Here is a 17,904-nt window from a genome sequence, read left to right as displayed (position 1 = left end):
AAAAAAAATAAAAAATGGGGTAAAGAGCTAAACAGAGAATTCTCAATAGAGGAATATCAAATGGTAGAGAAACACTTAAAGAAATGCTCAACGTCCTTAGTCGTCAGGGAAATGCAAATCTAAATGACCCAAAGATTTCACCTTACACCCATCAGAATGGCTAAGTTCAAAAACTCAAGTGACAACACATGCTGGAGAGGATGTGGAGAAAGGGGAACCCTCCTCCACTGCTGGTGGGAATGTAAACTTGTACAACCACTTTGGAAATCAATCTGACCCTTTCTCAGACAATTAGGAATAATGCTTCTTCAAGATCCAGCTATACCACTCCTAGGCATATATCCAAAATATGCTCAAGTACACAACAAGGATATTTGTTTAGTGATGTTTGTAGCAGCTTTATTCGTAATAGCCAGAATGTGGGAAGAACCCGGATGTCCCTCAACTGAGGAATAGATACAGAAATTATGGTACATACACAATGGAATACTACCCAGTAATTAATAACAAGGAAATAATGAATTTTGCAAGGAAATGATGGGAAGTGCAGGTAAGCAGATTCCAAAACTAAGAGATCACAGAGACAGTTTAGTACCTGGTCAGTCACCCATTCTCTCTTTATAACATTGGAGCATCATCTTCAGCCTTCTGGCCCAGTATATGTGGCAGACATAATTGTGAAGGAGGAAATATGAAGGACTTGCTTACTCTGTCAAGGCAGAGCTTAGTAGTCAACTTGGCCTGTGCCCAAGTCTTTTCAGTTTTGACAACATATTGTCTACAGAGAGAGCTGAGCATTTTTGCCCAGTGGCTAGCTTGCCATCAATGAAGCTACCTCCAAAAGATTATTTTGAGATGCTTATAATCTTTATTGAGGCAGGCTGGGGGTGTTTCCCAAAGCTGACATATCAAAAAGGCCTTAAATTAATAAAAACATCTTTAAACTCAATTTTCTGTAGGTCTGGGAAGTTTTTCTGAACCATCTATCTATCTATCTATCTATCTATCTATCTATCTATCTATCTATCATCTATCTACATTTATATTTACATAGTGTATAATCATCTCTCTCTCTATATATATATATATATGTATCATAAATGTAAATAAGCAAAGGTTGCTTGTTTCTATATATTTACTTTCTGTTCAACCCAGGATGTATATTTCTGTTATAAACTAAACTAGTATCTGATGTGATCATGAGTCTGATTGATTAACCATTAACTTGTATAAGTTAATTATCCTGAACTTTTAAAAAAATTATTTATTTGTTTGTTTATTATTTATTCACTTAATATCCCAGCTGAAGCCTCCTCCTTCATCTCCTCCCAGTTCCACCCACCCTCCCTCTTCTCCCTCTGTACCCCTTCACAAGCCCACTGTTAGGGAAAATCTCCTCCCTTTCTATCTGACTTTAGTCTATCAAGTCTCATCAGGGCTGGCTGTTTGTAATAGCAGTTTTATAAAGGACTAGAAGTAAACCTTACATTTTTAAATGAGTTATATAGGTCCAATAGCTCATTCCAGAGTAGAAACATACACACATATATTTGAATCAATACATAAAATTCTATACCCATGTATCAAAAATAAACTTATTTTTGTATCAGTATACAGAATTCTAAATCAATGAATTCAAATATTTTAGAATGAGAATGGTTTTATAGTTGAAGAATAGATTCAATAATCTATCTTTTCTCCTAAAAATTCTATATATTTTCTACATGATATTCTTATATTCTTTCCTGTTTTATTATACTGATGTTTTATATTGATATGTTTTTATTTTACATTCCAGTCTTAGGTTCTTCCTCCTCTCTTTCCTGTCCTGCTCTTCCACCCTCTTCCCTCTTTCCTCCCTCCCCTTTTGCTCAGAAAAGGGCCTTCCCCTACCCCCTAACAACCCAGCACATCAAGTCACATCAGGGCTAAGTGAACCTTATTCCACTGAAGCCAGACAAGGCAGTCCAGCCAGGAAAAAGTAATCCAAAAGCAGGCAATAGGTGCAGAGCATGTTTTAAATGAAAAAATAGAAAACTCTCCTTCACATCCAAAAAAAAAGTTTTTTTTAAACCAATTTAGTTACTCTCTAGATTGGTCCTAGAGAGTAACTAAATTGGTTAAAATTTCTTGATTTATTGAAATAAAAAAAAACTAAAATTCATTTGAGACTTAAAGGAAAACAATATGCTGCATATAATTCCAGCTTTAGTTTTTATATGATGCATTTATGATATGATACAATGATTTTTCACTATTTTGAATTCCAAGTGTTATGAGCAACAACTAAGTAGACCACAATTCTGAGTCAACAGGAAAGACTTTGTTATCTTCCTCCAGGACCAATATGCACCAGCTTCTTCATCTATATGATATCTAACTTTAATTTTCCAGAAATTCCTCTTCCCTTGGGTACTTGAAAACATGTGGGGACACAGAAAAAAACAAACAAACAAAAAAAGGAACAAAGAAGATTCAATATTAGTGTCTTTGTCCATAATTCTTTTTATTTTTAAATATTTTGGGATTAATATAATCACATCATTTCACTTTCTCTTTCTTCTCTCCAAAACTCCCCAGATACTCCTTCTTGCTCTTGTTCAAATTTTTTTTCTTTAAGTGTTACACATATGCACACACATACACACTCACACACTCACATACTCATAAATATATAACTACAACCTGTACTGTGTGTGTAATGTTACTTGTCTATATTGTTTTCATAGATGACCAGTTGTTATTAGATAACCAATCTCTTCCCTGAGGGAAGACTTTTTTTTTATTCTCAGCATTTCTTAATTTCTTATAGTTTTTTTTTTTTAATATATACTTGAGACCTCATGAGCTTTTCTCCAATCCATGTTAGCACATCTATTGGTGTCATCCTTGTTCAGGTCATGTATGGAAATGCTTGCTGGTGAGAATTCACAGGAGTAGCTTCTGACATTTCTAGGAGACACAATTTTACAACAAACTCTGTTGCTCTAGCTTTCGCATGCATCCCTTTTGCAATGGATCCCTGATCCTTAGGTGCAAGAGTTGTGTTAGAAGTAAGTCAATTGGAAGCAGGCTCCATAGCTTTGCATTTTAATCTGTTGATTTTCTGAAATGGTTTATGTCTGATGCAAAGAGGCTTCTTGATGAAAGCTACACTTATAAGCTACACTTAGATGTGGGTATAAGGCAAATATTTAGAATGAAATCAGGGATGTAGGTTTTCACCTAAGATCTATGACTTCATTATCCCTGGGTAATTGGATAATTTCTAATATGAGGCATGTTTTGCCTCTTGTTGAGCTGCTATTAGGTCCAATTAAAGAGATGTTAGTTACCACCAAATTATGAGTGCCAGTAATGTCTTTTTTAAATTTTTATTTTTTTGAATTAATCACAGGTTATTTACTTTGCATCCCAGGCATAGCCCCCTCCCTCATTCCCTCCCAATCTTACCCCCTCTCCCTCATCTCTTCCCTGCCCCTTTCCAAGACCACTGCTAGGGGAGGTCCTCCTCCCCTTCCATCTGACCCTAGCTTACCAGCTATCTCTAGGACTGGCTGCCATGTTCTCCTCTGTGGCCTAGCAAGACTGTTCCTCCCTCGGGGGTGGAGGGAGGAGTAAAGAAGCCAGTCTTTGAATTCATGTCAGAAATAGTTCTTGTTCCCCTTACCAGATAACCCACTTGGTTACTGAGCTACCATGGGCTACATCTGAGCAGGGGTTCTAGGTTATATCCATACATGGTCCTTGGTTGGAGTAACAGTCTCATAGAGCACCCCCGTGCCTTGACATATTTTGTTCTTGTGGAGCTCTTGTCCTCTCTAGGTTATACTAACTCCCCTTTCTTTCATATGATTCTCTGCACTCTGCCCAAGGTTTGGTTTTGAGTCTCCGCATCTGCTTTGACACACTGATACACTGCAGAATTTCCAAAATGATCCTGTACAACAACAGAACATCTGGAGGCATCGCCATCCCTGATATCAAGTTGTACTACAGAGAAATAGTAATAAAAACAGCATGGTATTGGCATAGAAGCAGAAAGGTGGATCAATGGAACCGAATAGAAGACCCAGAAATAAACCCAAACACCTATGAATACTTGATTTTCGACAAAGAAGCCAAAACCATTCAATGGAAAAAAGACAGCATCTTCAACAAATGGTGCTGCTCCAACTGGATGTCTACATGCAGAAAAAAATGAAAATAGATCCATATTTATCACCCTGCACAAAACTAAAGTCCAAGTGGACAAAGATCTCAACATAAAACCAGATACACTAGATCGGTTAGAAGAAAAAGTGGGGAAGAGTCTGGACTCATTAGCACAGGAGACAACTTCCTGAACAGAATCCCATTAATGCCTTCTTAGAGTTATAATTCCATGTTGATCATTGTTGGTATTCATAGGCATCAAAGCGACGTAAGACTGTTGGTTGATTCTTTGGTTCTTTGCTCCTTTGGACATTTGTATTGTGTTTTCTAGTACCATGAAAGCTAGTCCTCAGGAAGGAGGCTTTCAAGTCAAAACCAGCCTAGGGGCTTCTGGTCCCTATGTTTGAAGTGCATGATGTCTTCAGCAGTAGAAACTTATTTTATATCTTGGGGGGAAACCTAGGATAATATTAATAACTTGTAATGTTTGGGAAGTCTCTTGACAATTTTGACCAACAACTCAAAAGAGGACTTGTCATGCTTGGTGTTAGATGGTCTTGGCTCTTGGGGTAACACTGTTGCTAAAGATGGAAGATTTTCATTTCAACTATATATACATATTTATATACCACCTTATTTTATTATAGGTATTTTTAGGCAGTTAGTAATATGATTCCTTATGACTTTCAGACATCCCTACTGTTGTTTTAACCTTCTTCTATTTATTCCCTTTACTCCATTTTTGTCTTCAGAGCACATACACCCTGCTTATTCTTCTCTCTGTTGCTCCTCCCTCCTTCTCATCACAATGGTCCATTTTTACTATCTCAGTCTTTGCAGTTACTCTGGGCTATGTACTCACATCTTAAGATTGGGAGTTAGTAATGTTTTATTATTCATTAATCAGTTGAATGTTTATTTTGTTTCAATCTCTTAGCTATGATGAATAGAGAAGCAAGGAATAAGTATTTGTAGACATCAAATCCATTGGTCATATGCTCAAAAATGGTATATATGTGGCCCATCATTCTTATTATTGAAAAAACTATCTATAAAATTTGTTATTGTCAATGCGTCTCTTAAAAATCACAATACTGTTGTTGTATATTATTTTAAATCTGAAAACTGGGAAGTTAGACATTATGCATGTGTGCTTAATATTCTAGTGTAATAAAGACATTAAACAGCATATACTCTAATATTTACAAGTAATAAGAAATTCAAGCTAAAGTATATTAATAACTTTTAAGGCTAAACAGTAAGTAGACAGCAGAATTAGAGATTGGGCAAGAGATATAAAGGGACATTTCACCAAAGGAGATACACTTATGGCAAGTAAATATTTAAAATTTAGCACATCATTTGCATACATAGAAAACAAATTTTAAAAGTACATTGAAATGACTTAAGACCAACAGAGAAGTATCCTGTGATCTGCTACTGCCAGGTTCCAGGCTGGAGAGAGCTGGCTAGAGTTGGAATCTAGAAATGAGTGATATCTCAGGTCAAAGCAGACAGATAGGACTTTTTTCTTACTGATGACAGGGTTAGGCTTTCACATCTGTCTAGAGCTTCAACTACTGCATGAGAAGTACCTATATCTGAGGAGAAATCTTCTTTACTTAATCTATTTATTCAGTCATTAATATTTCCATCAAATACTTTCATAGGCCTATCCAGAATAAGTTTACATAAATTATCTTGGCATCCTAAAGCCCAGCCAATTCAATTAACTCCTACAGTTGGTGAGGTATAAAATGATGTAGGTGACTCTTTAGATATCTCAATTGAAAGAAGCCAGTCAGAAAAATCTATATACTATATGATTCTAAATTGTGACATCCTGAAAAAAAAAATAAACCACAGAGACTAGAAACAATAGCCAGAGCCAGGAGTTTATGGGGTGATATAAGAAACATGGATTTAATAAATAAAATTCAGTGGCCCACAGAAATGTCTGAAACATACTATAGTTGTTGAGAAATGGTGAGTTTGTTGAAATTCATAAAACTTTGTAGTCATAAAATTGTGTTTTAATATCTATTACCTTAAAATAATGATAATTTGGGAGTTCTGGAGATTCTACGGCAGAATTTGGCCTATGATAAGCTAAAATCATAAATAATGCTATAGCATAACCTTGTTGAAAGTTTAGGCAAGTATATACTAACTAAAATAACTTCAAAATTAAGGAAGGGCTATCTGATTTCATACCACAAAAGCACTGTGTTTTGGTGGAGTAAATTGTTCCCCATATAGAGTATTGATTAACAAATTCTGAATGAACTTAGAAACAACCAGTTCCCAAATACTTGAATCTCCATTATTTTGTTTTCAACACTGAATGAAGTTTTATTGAAACACAGCCATACCCACTGGTTATGCACATAATTGTGACTGGTTAGATGAGTGGGTTTCAACCTCCCTAATATTGCAACCCTTTAGTACAGTTCCTCATGTTGTGGTAACCACCAACCATAAAATTATTGTTATTGCTACTTTGTAGCTATAATTTTGATACTGTTTTGAACCAATGGACCCACATGTTAAGAACTACTGGGCAAGATGATCCACAAAGCCTACAACTTAGTGAGACTTTAAATTTACAGTTTAAACATTGGCCAGGTACCATTCTTGGTAAAAATACAGACAGAAAGTTTCTAAAATGAGATTCACTGTATTTCATAACACTTTATTAAGAAGAAACCAATGTCAGCACTTCTATGTAAACAATGACGAAGAATCAAAGGAAACATCAAGGATCAGAGAGTATCTTACATTATCTTTTATATAGTCAATATATAATATTTAAGCAAAGTCAAATCCTTATTAACCAAACATTTTTTTTTTGTGTGTGTACATTGCCTTCTATTTATCTTTCTGTGCCTTTATCATTTGTTTGACTTTAAGCATTTCTACCTGGATAGCTTTGTCTCTTGAGGCTATCTCTTAACCGTCTTAAGATCGGCCAATGCTTGATCATATTCTTTTAATCCTTGCCATCCTTGTGCTTTGCAATATTTGATGAGTCCATTTCAAGAATCTTCAAACAACTGTCAATTGCTCCCTGCCAATCTGACATCTTCAATTTACAAGCACCAATATTCAGAACACAACTTAAGGCTATCATAGGTAGAAATTTGGATGTATCTGCTTCTTCACTAATAGCCTTTGGACTATCCACATACATAAAAATTCGTCACATATTTTTTAAATAGCCATTTCCCAGTTCTGAGACTTGAAAAAATATTTTCAATGTTTTTTATGTCTTCAACTATTAATAAATTTTATCTACATCTTTTAAATCTATATCTGTATCTTCAGGGAAATCTGGATTATCACCAGAGCCATTTCAGGGAATAGTCCCCAATCATTCCCTACTTTCAATTCTCTATATTCTGTAATAACACACAGTTTGGCAGGTTTTTCATCACTCACTTTTACATTTTCAAATATCCTTGATACCCCTAGTCCTTTAATTACTTGACCAAATACCACATGTTTCCAATCCAGATGAGGAGTTGAAACTGTTGTGAAAACAAAACAAAATGAAACCTAAACAAAACTGAGAACCATTTGTATTGGTGCCTTCATTTGCCATGCTCAGTAAACCTTCCCAATCATGCTTATAATGATAATTTTCATCTTCAAAATTTTCACCATAAATACTTTCTCCATCTGTCCCATTCTGATTTGAGACGTTTTCACTCAAATCATAAATGTCTTAGTAATTTGGAGGAAAGGGCACCTTTTAAAATGGAGAGGTTTCCCAGTTGTGGATCCAGTGCCTTTTTCTCCTGTACACAGTGCATGAAAATTTTCTGCGGTTTTGGGAACAATATCTGCAAACAATTTAAAACAATTTGACCAACTCAGTTCCCCACCAATATCCACATCAAAGAAGACCAGCTGTTTCCTGGTGTTGGAGAGCTTGGCTGCCTGGGATGGATATAGCATCTTCACTGCAGGTGCTGGGAAGTAGGACACCAGGATGGAGGATCTTCATGTTCGAGAGGGATTCAAACTCTACCTTGAGCTTTCACTATACCTTCATTTCTCAGTACACTCACATTTCTCCAAGATAACACATATAATAAACTGAATGATCTACTCATTTATTCATTGTTTCTTTCTATTATAATGTGAAGTCTACAGGGTCAGTCATTTTGGGCCTGGATCATGGACAGTCTCTCCATAAATTTTAAGCAGTTTGGTTCTAGTTGAACATGTTCTGTTAAATAGAAACACAACGACCACTGGAGACCCTGAGGAAAAAAAATATTTAATATGGAAACCTTAGAACCAACCAATCTAGCAATGATCCCAATCAAACACAATATTGGTTTATAATCTTGGGGAAATCATTTAAAATACACAAGATAAAATCATCAAAGTATATGGTTAAAAGGTCCATATTACTTATATTGCCTTTTTCACTTTTTTAAATTACCTTTCTTTAGAATCTAAGAAATAATTTTACCTCCATTATTAATTTTATTGATACTGAAGCCAATAATGGCTCAGTTAGGGAAAATCCATCACTGGTTTTAAAACATGTATCTTCAAGACTTTTAAAAAATATGTTTAATATACAGAAAAAAATTAAGGAACCTGGACTGGAATCCTAAACAATAAAAAAGTGCTGCTTTAGTTAACTTTCCTATATCTGGGGTCAACAATAGAAATTTGCCTGTAAGAGCAGAAATTAGACCAGAATAGATAATGTAGAGTTGTACATTGAATACATTTCCAAATTGAAAATTTTGGTTTTCTGAATTAGCATACACAGTGAACCCAAACAGTTCTTTGAAAGTAATGAGTTGTTTTCAAAATTGGACTCATTGGTTGTGATTATCACATATTAGAATAAATGAAATCAAATACTAATTCTAATTAATAAAGTATTAGCAGAAAACAATTGATTTCCCACTAACCACCAAATGCTGAATATGAATGCCAATGATTTATCTGATGTTCTTTAAACAGTTTTGAAACCCTAAAAAATGAGTATGTGAAGGGCACCATTGCTATTGCAAAACATTAAGGAACCTTTTTTAAATATTTTCTAAACATTTTAGCATGCTACCAAAGTAAGTACTGAATAGCTAAACTTGCTAAATTCAGAAATGAAATATAGTTTTCTGGACTTATATACTATAAGAATCATTAAAACATTGAAAATAATGAACTTGTGAACAAGACTGGCTATATATTCTCTGTTAAGAAACACAAAAGAGCCGGGTGAGGTCGTGCATGCCTGTAATCCCAGCACTATGGGAGGTAGAGGCAGGCAGATCTCTGTGAGTATGAAGCCAGCCTGGTCTTCAAAGTGAGCTCAGGATAACCAAGACTACACAAAGAAACCCTGTCTCGAAAAATCAACCAACCAACCAACCAACCAACCAACATGAAAGAGAACTCTATCTAATCTTCATTTCTAATCAGAAGGTTCTGCCTTCCTGAAGAAGCAAGTCAGTGCTGATGGCTGTCACTCAGTGTCTGAGTGCTCATTCATTTTCTTCTGGATTTCCAAGAATTCTGGATTTGCTCTCTCTAGACATCCAGCCACAGAACTAGCATGTTGCTAGATAATTCCTAAAATCATCTAAGATAAAATATTATACTCTTGAATTACTTTGCCTCCCATTAAGATGACTCAAGAGGCCATTATCCCTCAACTATTTGTTGACTAACAGCTTCCATAGAGGATCTGCATGACAGTCCAAAGTCGTCAAATATTTCTGAGTGCCTCTTTTGACAATTCCCTGAGCAATTGAAACAGGAACTAGAGGTATAAAAATGATTAAGATGCATTTATGTATCTTTATGCTATTCATGATCTAAAAGAGAAATAAGTATTTAATGAATGATAATGATATTATGTAATACACACTGGAATTATATTTATTATTGTTGAAGTGGATAGTGTATCTCAAAGGTTCATCATTAAACTTCAAGGAGAAACTTTTTTAAATTGCTGTCAAAAAGTTGTATGGTCAACAATCTTAGATGAGGTAGTTGAGAGAAGAAATAACACTGAGGCATTCATTATTCATTTAAGAAATTATAAAGTTATTGATTTAAATAAAATAAGGCTGGAAACAAGGATAATGTTTAAGTTCTTATATTTCCACCTGAAAAACAAGAACACAAATACTTGTCAGTCAAAGTAACAACTTGTGTGGAAAAATAAGAGATTGTGATTAGATAATTGTCTCAAAGAGAATGCTCTGGCAGCAGGGTGGATGGCATTGCCAAGGGACATAAGATGAGAGTTAGAGCTGTCTGTGACAGTGCAGTGACAGATGACAACTGTTTGATCTAAAGCAATGGGATGGAGAGAGAAAGAGAGTGAGAAAGACAGAGAGAGAGGTTTGAAATCAACTTGAGAAACTAAAATGATAGAGCTTACTGATTAATTGGCTATTTGGGTGGGTTGCAAAGAAGGCAGTCTAGACACTAGAGAGACTTGGGGAGATTTATTCATGCACATTAATAAGGAACTGCCTTTGCTGCTGGTATTAGGAGCCAGAAATAACTGTGACCACATTAAGTGGCACTGATTTTCCCTTTGGTGATCTAGTTATGAAGGTGGATACCATGGGTCTAGATAATAGCAGCACAGTGTTGAAAGACTCTTATTCACTCTGCTGCACTAATGGTTCCTAGTTTTAAAGTTACTTTCCAAGATGGATGGTGTCGTTCAACTATTATATCAGTATTCCTCCCAGTTTCTCCTGAACCCTACCAAAACCCTTTTGTTTTTTGAAGTTTTGGGAATTGAAACGTAGGACCTTATGTGAGCAAGGCAAATGTTCTATCATTGAGTTCAATCTCTAGCTCTTCTCTTCTCTAAAAGGTACACTGAATTCCTGAAGAGTTGTTTTAATTGGATCTGAAGTGTTATAAACAGTAACAGGATATTTTCAAATTCCAGCCAGTTGAGCTCAGTAATATTAGTGCCCTAGGAAGGAGTTATGGCCATGAGTAGGGTGGGACAGGAGGCCAATCGCTTATTTTGGATTGTGCTTTTGCCCTTCACTAATAAGAACAAGGTACTAAGTGTTTGCATATTAGTTTATTTTATTTTATTTTTATTAATTACAGTTTATATGCTTTTTATTCCAGCTGTAGCCCCCTCCCCTCACCCCTCTGAATCCCACCAATGATAGGGGAGGCCCTCCTCCCCTTCCATCTGACCCTAGTCTATCAGGTCTCATCAGGACTGGCTTCATTGTCTTTTTCTGTGGCCTGGTAAGGCTTCTCTGCCCTCAGGTGGAGGTGATCAAAGAGCCAGCCCATGAATTCATGTCAGAGGCAGTCCCTGTTCCTATAACTGGGGAACCCTCTTGGACACTGAACTGCCATGAGCTACATCTGTGCAGGGGTTCTAGGTTATTTCCAAGAATGGTCCTGGTTGTAGTATCAGTCTCAGAAAAGACCTCTTTGCCCAGAATTTTTAGTTCTGTTGCTCTCTTTGTGGAGCTCCTGCCCCTTCCCAGTCATTCTATCTCCCCCTTCTTTTATAAGATTCCCTGCACTCTATCCAGACTTTGGCTATCAGTCTCAACATCTGCTTTGATACCCTGCTGGGTTGAGTCTTTCAGAGGCCCTCTGTGGTAGGCTCCTGTCCTGTTCCCTGTTTTCTCTCTTTTCCAATGTCCGTCCATTTGCCTTTCTGAATGAAGATTGAGCATCTTATCCAGGGTCCTCCTTTTTGATTAGCTTCCTCAGGTGTACAGATTTTTATGATTATCCAATATTGTATGTCTAATATCCATTTATAAGTGAGTATATTAGTTTCATATTATTTTCCAGCAAATTATTAAATTCCAGCACTGAAGATAAGCTCACAGCAACTGATCAATTAGCATGGAAATGAAAACAAGTAGCATGTTTTCTGGTACCTGTGTTTCAGTAAGACTCTTGTTTTAGGCCTGTGACAAGAAGATATTTCTCTGTATGTGTGGGGAGTGCAGGCTTGTTTGGAATATTCTCTTTGTTTAAAATCAGTATTCTTTTTTTTTCTAAATTACATGTCAGTGATAGGTGAAAATTTATTATACAGTTAAAAATGTCTCATTAATCATCAGACTTGAACTCATAGGGATGATTTTTCAATGGAGACAATAAGGGAGAATTCAGATAAGATTGGCAACCTGTTGTTCTCCTTGTAGAGATCCTGTCCTCTCCAGGTCTTACTATTTCTCCCTTCTTTCATAGGATTCCCTGCACTCTGCTCAAAGTTTGGTTATGAGTCTCAGCATCTGCTTTGGTACACTGCTGGGTAGAGTCTTTCAGAGGTCCTCTGTAGTAGGCTTTTGTCTTATTTCTTGTTTTCTCCCTCTTCCAATGATATCTGTGCACAGGGATCTTTTCTGAGACTGATACTCCAACCAAGGACCATTCATGGAGATAACCTAGAACCCCTGCACAGATGTATCCCATGGCAGCTCAGTATCCAAGTGGCTTCCCTAGAAAGGGGAACAGGGACTGTCTCTGACATGAACTGAGTGGCTGGCTCTTTGATTCCTCCATCCCATGCCCCTGAGGAGGACCAGCCTTGACAGACCACAGAGGAGGACATTGCAAGTCTTCATGAAACCTGATAAACTAGGGTCAGATGGAAAAGGAGGAGGACCTCCCTTATCAGTGGACTTGGAGAAGAGCATGGGAGGAGATGACAGAGGGAGGGTGGGACTAGGAGGGAATGAGGGAGGGGGCTACAGCTGGGATACAAAGTGAATAAACTGTAATTAATATAAAAAATAAAAAATTAATTAAAAAGATTGGATACTTGGATTGCTTCTACAGTATTGAACTGTATTATTTGAAAGTCTCAGAACAATAACTTTCAGGTATTACATGATAAGTTATTTTTATAACTCACTCATTTAGGCTACATATATTTTTTAACAATTAACTATTTTAACAGGTGGTACAATAATTTTAAAATACATTTTAAAGGAGTATATTTTTCTCTATGCTGAATTATTGGAGCACCTACATTCCATTTTATTGGCCAAACAGACTTTGGATTATGAGCACCATTAATTAAATTTTTTTTTATGTAACATTTTTGTCTCCATGCTAAGATGAAAGTTCTCAAGCTCTGAGTTACTGACACTACAGGTAGTGTATAGGCATCATTTAACCAGTCTAGGTGAATATGTGTGGGTGTATACATTAACACGATATTTTTTAATTCTTTATTAATTACACTTTATTCACTTTGTATCCCCCTGTGGTTCCCTCCCTCCTCCAGTCCCAATCCCTTCCTTCCTCCCCACTCTGCATGCATGCCCCTCCCCAAGTCTACTGATAGGGGAGGTCTTCTTTTTCTTCCTTCTGATCCTAGTCAATTAGGTCTCATCAGGAGTGGCTGCATTATCTTCTTCTGTGGCCTGGTAATGCTGCTTCCCCCTCAGGAGGAGGTAATTAAAGAGCAGGCCAATCAGTTCATGTCAGAGACAGTTCCTGTTCCTATTACAATGGAACCCACTTGGATACTGAACTGCCATGGGCTACATCTGTGCAGGGGTCTTAGATTATCTCCATGCATAGTCCTTGGTTGGAGTATCAGTCTCAGGAAAGATCCCTGTGCTCAAATTTTTTGTTCTGTTGGTCTCCTTGTGGAGTTCCTGTCCTCTCCAGATCTTACTGTTTCCCACTTCTTTCATAAGATTCCCTGCACTCTGACCAAAGGTTGCCCATAAGTCTCAGCATCTGCATTGATAGTCTGCAGGGCAGAGCCTTTCAGAGGTCCTCTGTGTCAGGCTCCTGTCCTGTTCCCTGTTTTTCTCCTTCTTCTGATGTCCATCCTCTCTGCCTTTCTGGATAGGAATTGAGCATTTTAGCAAGAGTCCTCCCTCTTGATTATTTTATTTAGGTGTACAAATTTTAGTAGGTTTATCCTATATTATATGTCTATATGAGTGAGTATATACCATGTGGTCTTTCTGCTTCTGGGATACTTCACTCAGGATGACCTTTTCCAAATCCCACTATTTACCTGCAAATTTCATGATTTCTTTGTTTTTTATTGCTGAGTAATATCCCATTGTGTAGATATACCACAATTTGTGCATCCATTCCTCTACTGAGGGGCATCGGGGCTGTTTCCAGGTTCTGGCTATTACAAATAAGGCTGCTACAAACATGGTTGAGCAAATGCCCTTATTGTGTACTTGAGAATCTTTTGGATATATGCTTAGGAGTGGTATAGCTGGATGTTGAGGAAGCGCTATTCCTAGTTGTCTGAGAAAGCGCAAGATTGCTTTCCAGAGTGGTTGTACAAGTTTACATTCCCACCAGCAGTGGAGGAGGGTTCCCCTTTCTCCACATCCTCTCCAGCATGTGTTGTCACTTGAGTTTTTCATTTTGGCCATTCTAATGGGTGTAAGGTGAAATCTCAGGGTTGTTTTGATTTGCATTTCCCAAATGGCTAATGAGGTTGAGTATTTCTTTAAGTGTTTCTCTGCCATTTGATATTCCTCTATTGAGAATTCTCTGTTTAGCTTTGTACTCCATTTTTTAATAGGATTACTTGATTTGTTGCTGTTTAACCTCTTGTGTTCTTTATATATACTGGATATTAGCCCTCTGTCAGATATAGGGTTGGTGAAGATTCTTTCTCAATCTGTAGGCAGGTGTTTTGTGTTGATTACAGTGTCCTTTGCTTGACAGAAGCTTTTTGGTTTCATGAGGTCCCATTTATTGATTGTTGCTCTTAGAGCCTGTGCTGTTAGTGTTCTGTTCAGGAAGTTGTCTCCTGTTTCAATGAGTTCAAGGTTCTTCCCCACTTTTTCTTCTAAGCGGTTTAGTGTGTCTGGTTTTATGTTGAGGTCTTTGATCCACTTGGACTTTAGTTTTGTGCAGGGTGATAAGTATGGATCTATTTGCATTTTTATATATGTAGATATCCAATTAGACCAGCACCATTTGTTGAAGATGCTGTCTTTTTTCCATTGAATGGTTTTGGCATCTTTGTCAAAAATCAGGTGTCCATAAGTGTGTGCATTTATTTCAGGGTCTTTTATTTGATTCCATTGATCACCATTCTGTTTCTATGCCAGTACCATGCCATTTTTAGTATTGTTGCTCTATAGTACAGCTTGAAATCAAGAATGGAGATACCTCCTGAAGATCTTTTACTGTAGAGGATTGCTATAGCGTGACTTATTTTCTCTCTGAAAGCCACAAACCATTTGGCTGCATCTTCCTGTATTTCTTTACGGATGGTCATAATCTGTTTTATTATATCTTCCCTTAATTCTTTATGCATTTCATTTGCTTCCTCCATTAACCTCTTCATAAGCATAGATGTAAGGTTATCTTCTTGAATTTTCACTTATGTTAAGGTGTCCAGGTCTACTTGCCCCTGGATAACTGGGTTCTGGGTATGCCATATTGCTTTTCCTTTTGTTGGTTGTGCTTTTTCCCTGGCCTCTACCCATCTCTCTGTCTAAGGTGTTTTCTGTTAATATCTAGTGCCTGCTGGGTCCTGGGGTGGGGAGAATCCACTTGGCAGGGTTCTGAAGGAATTCTCAGCTTTTTGGGTACAGGCAACTGAATGGTGGTGTCACAGGAATTGTCACAGTTCACTTCAGGCATATGGACCTGTGTTAACTCTTTTGTTCAGGAAGGCTCTCTTCTCATCAAGAGAGGTCCTTGTGATGGCTGCCCTGCTGCTCAGTTTCTTTCTCTGAATTCAGTGAGCTGCAGCTGTTGCTCTTAAGGTGTAATTGTTGGGTACAGCCCTCTTGAAGAACCAGGTATTCCCACAGTTTTGTCAGTCTAGCTAGGAATAACTGGTTGAACCTTGGAGCAGTATCTGAGGGCTGCTGCAATGGTGCTCCAGCTTTTGTAGGTCTGAGGATGCAGCTGTGTGCCCCAGTGCCCTAGTGGTACTCAACAATGGCAGTTGAGCATGGTGCTCATGCCTGCAGTAGAGGGCTAGAGCCTAGAGTCTGCATGAATCCAGAAAGTCTTCTGGAGCTGGGTGTCCTGAGCATTGAATGTGATGATCCCCCTGCTATGGGGTTTCCTCCTGACAGGGACACCCAGACTTTGCTTTGGGTACTGCCATTCAGTCTGGGATGGTGAGTAGAACCCGCAGGCACAGACCAAGACAATATTTTTATCTAACAATAAATCTATATTTTGCTTGATTTCTATTCTATTTACCATTGGTTTTTAATAAAAACCAATGAGTAACTGAGCTAGCTTTACAATAGCAATGTAATCTTCTGTACTGGTAACTAGATTGTAACAATCTTTTAAATAGTGTAATCTCTTTGGTAACATCATACTCTAAGCTTTAACAATGCAGTATTAAAGGAATTAAATAGGCTTCATGAATAAAACCTTGGATATGATTTGTAACAGTACTATGCATTAATCACTATATAATTCCCCCTGAGTGAACTCTCTGTAATCCTCAGGACTATATTTTAAAGCCTTAGGATGGTGATTTTTAGAAAGGATATATTTTTCTCCTTATTAAATAGCATCTCAAGAGCTGCTTCGCAAAGAGATGATGAGGCTAGACACAAGAAGAAAAGATAATGAAATACGTTTCATTTCACTTAACTGCTATGAATGAATAGTTTTATACTTCTTAAGATTTTGGTTGGAAATCTACTGACATTCTCAAGTACATAGTTGAATTTATGTTATTTAACAAAATCATCATCATTGGTACCAAATAAACTCCAAAGCCCAGTATAATTTTATGTTCAACTGGGTTGAATGCTTAGTTTAATTTTATCTATTAATATGACGCTAATAATCTCAATTTAAAATTATGATTAAAATTATATACAGTAGCTATTTTAATATGCTGTTTTCGTTACAAGAAAAATAAACATAAAACATATTTCACTTTTTTGCCTTTTAAAGGTGTGGCAGTGTTGCTGTACTCTAACTCTGTACAGTAATTTAGACTGTGAAATTCTCAGCATACATTAAAGACAGTAGTTGAAAGCTATAATTCATTCATGTAAGCCTATAGTCCAATGTTTTTATTTTGTTTTTAATTAATAGATAATAATTATGTATTACATTAATATACGTTATAGATAATATATAATATCTCTCTATGTAGTACAATGTGACGATTTTTAGTAAAATCCTTGGTCATTGTGTCTAGTACATTAGTTCATTTGTCTATAAGATAAATGATAATTATGAAGAGGTAGAGTATGAAATCACTATGCTTGACTTAAAATGAAAGCATATATTCATCTCCTGCAACTTTCATCTAGAATGTTTTTCATTTATGATAAGGGATATTAATAAGACTATAGGAACTATTTTTGCATTGTTTTTATGTCTATCAAAGGCTCACCAGCAATCCAATTTCTCTAATTTCAATATTTCCAGCTTGTGATGAGGTTGTTATTGTAAACACCCAATTTTAATGCTTGCTGTTCTTCTTGCTTGTACAAAAGAGACTGAAGTAGAACTTTGATGATCACAAATAACAGCACACTATGCTAAGGATCAGGAAAAATCCATATGCTATCCATGAAGACTTTAACATGATACCTAGATCCTTGGAGAAATTTCATCTTCTGAGAAAAGAAAAAAGAACAAAGGAAGGAAACTGTCAGCAGAAGACAGCTTCTGAATTCCATGTAGCACTTTTATATGGTATTGTTTGCTATAATTGGAAGAGAAAATGACTGGGTTGCAGTTTCTCTCCTGACAAGTGCTTATTTGCTATTCACCTCCATAATACCCAAACTA

The 17,904-nt window shown here is 36.7% G+C and overlaps 1 pseudogene; it reads right to left on the bottom strand.

The window, feature by feature from the left end:
- Positions 1 to 8,112, bottom strand: part of LOC110543276 (peptidyl-prolyl cis-trans isomerase D-like) — a 38,910-nt pseudogene extending 30,798 nt beyond the window's left edge.
- Positions 8,113 to 17,904: the final 9,792 nt, after the last annotated feature.

The sequence above is a fragment of the Meriones unguiculatus genome, chromosome 7 (genome assembly GCF_030254825.1).
Source record: "Meriones unguiculatus strain TT.TT164.6M chromosome 7, Bangor_MerUng_6.1, whole genome shotgun sequence".
Lineage (NCBI taxonomy): Eukaryota > Metazoa > Chordata > Mammalia > Rodentia > Muridae > Meriones > Meriones unguiculatus.
Note: the sequence above shows the minus strand (reverse complement) of the source record. Positions and strands in the feature narration are given on the sequence as shown.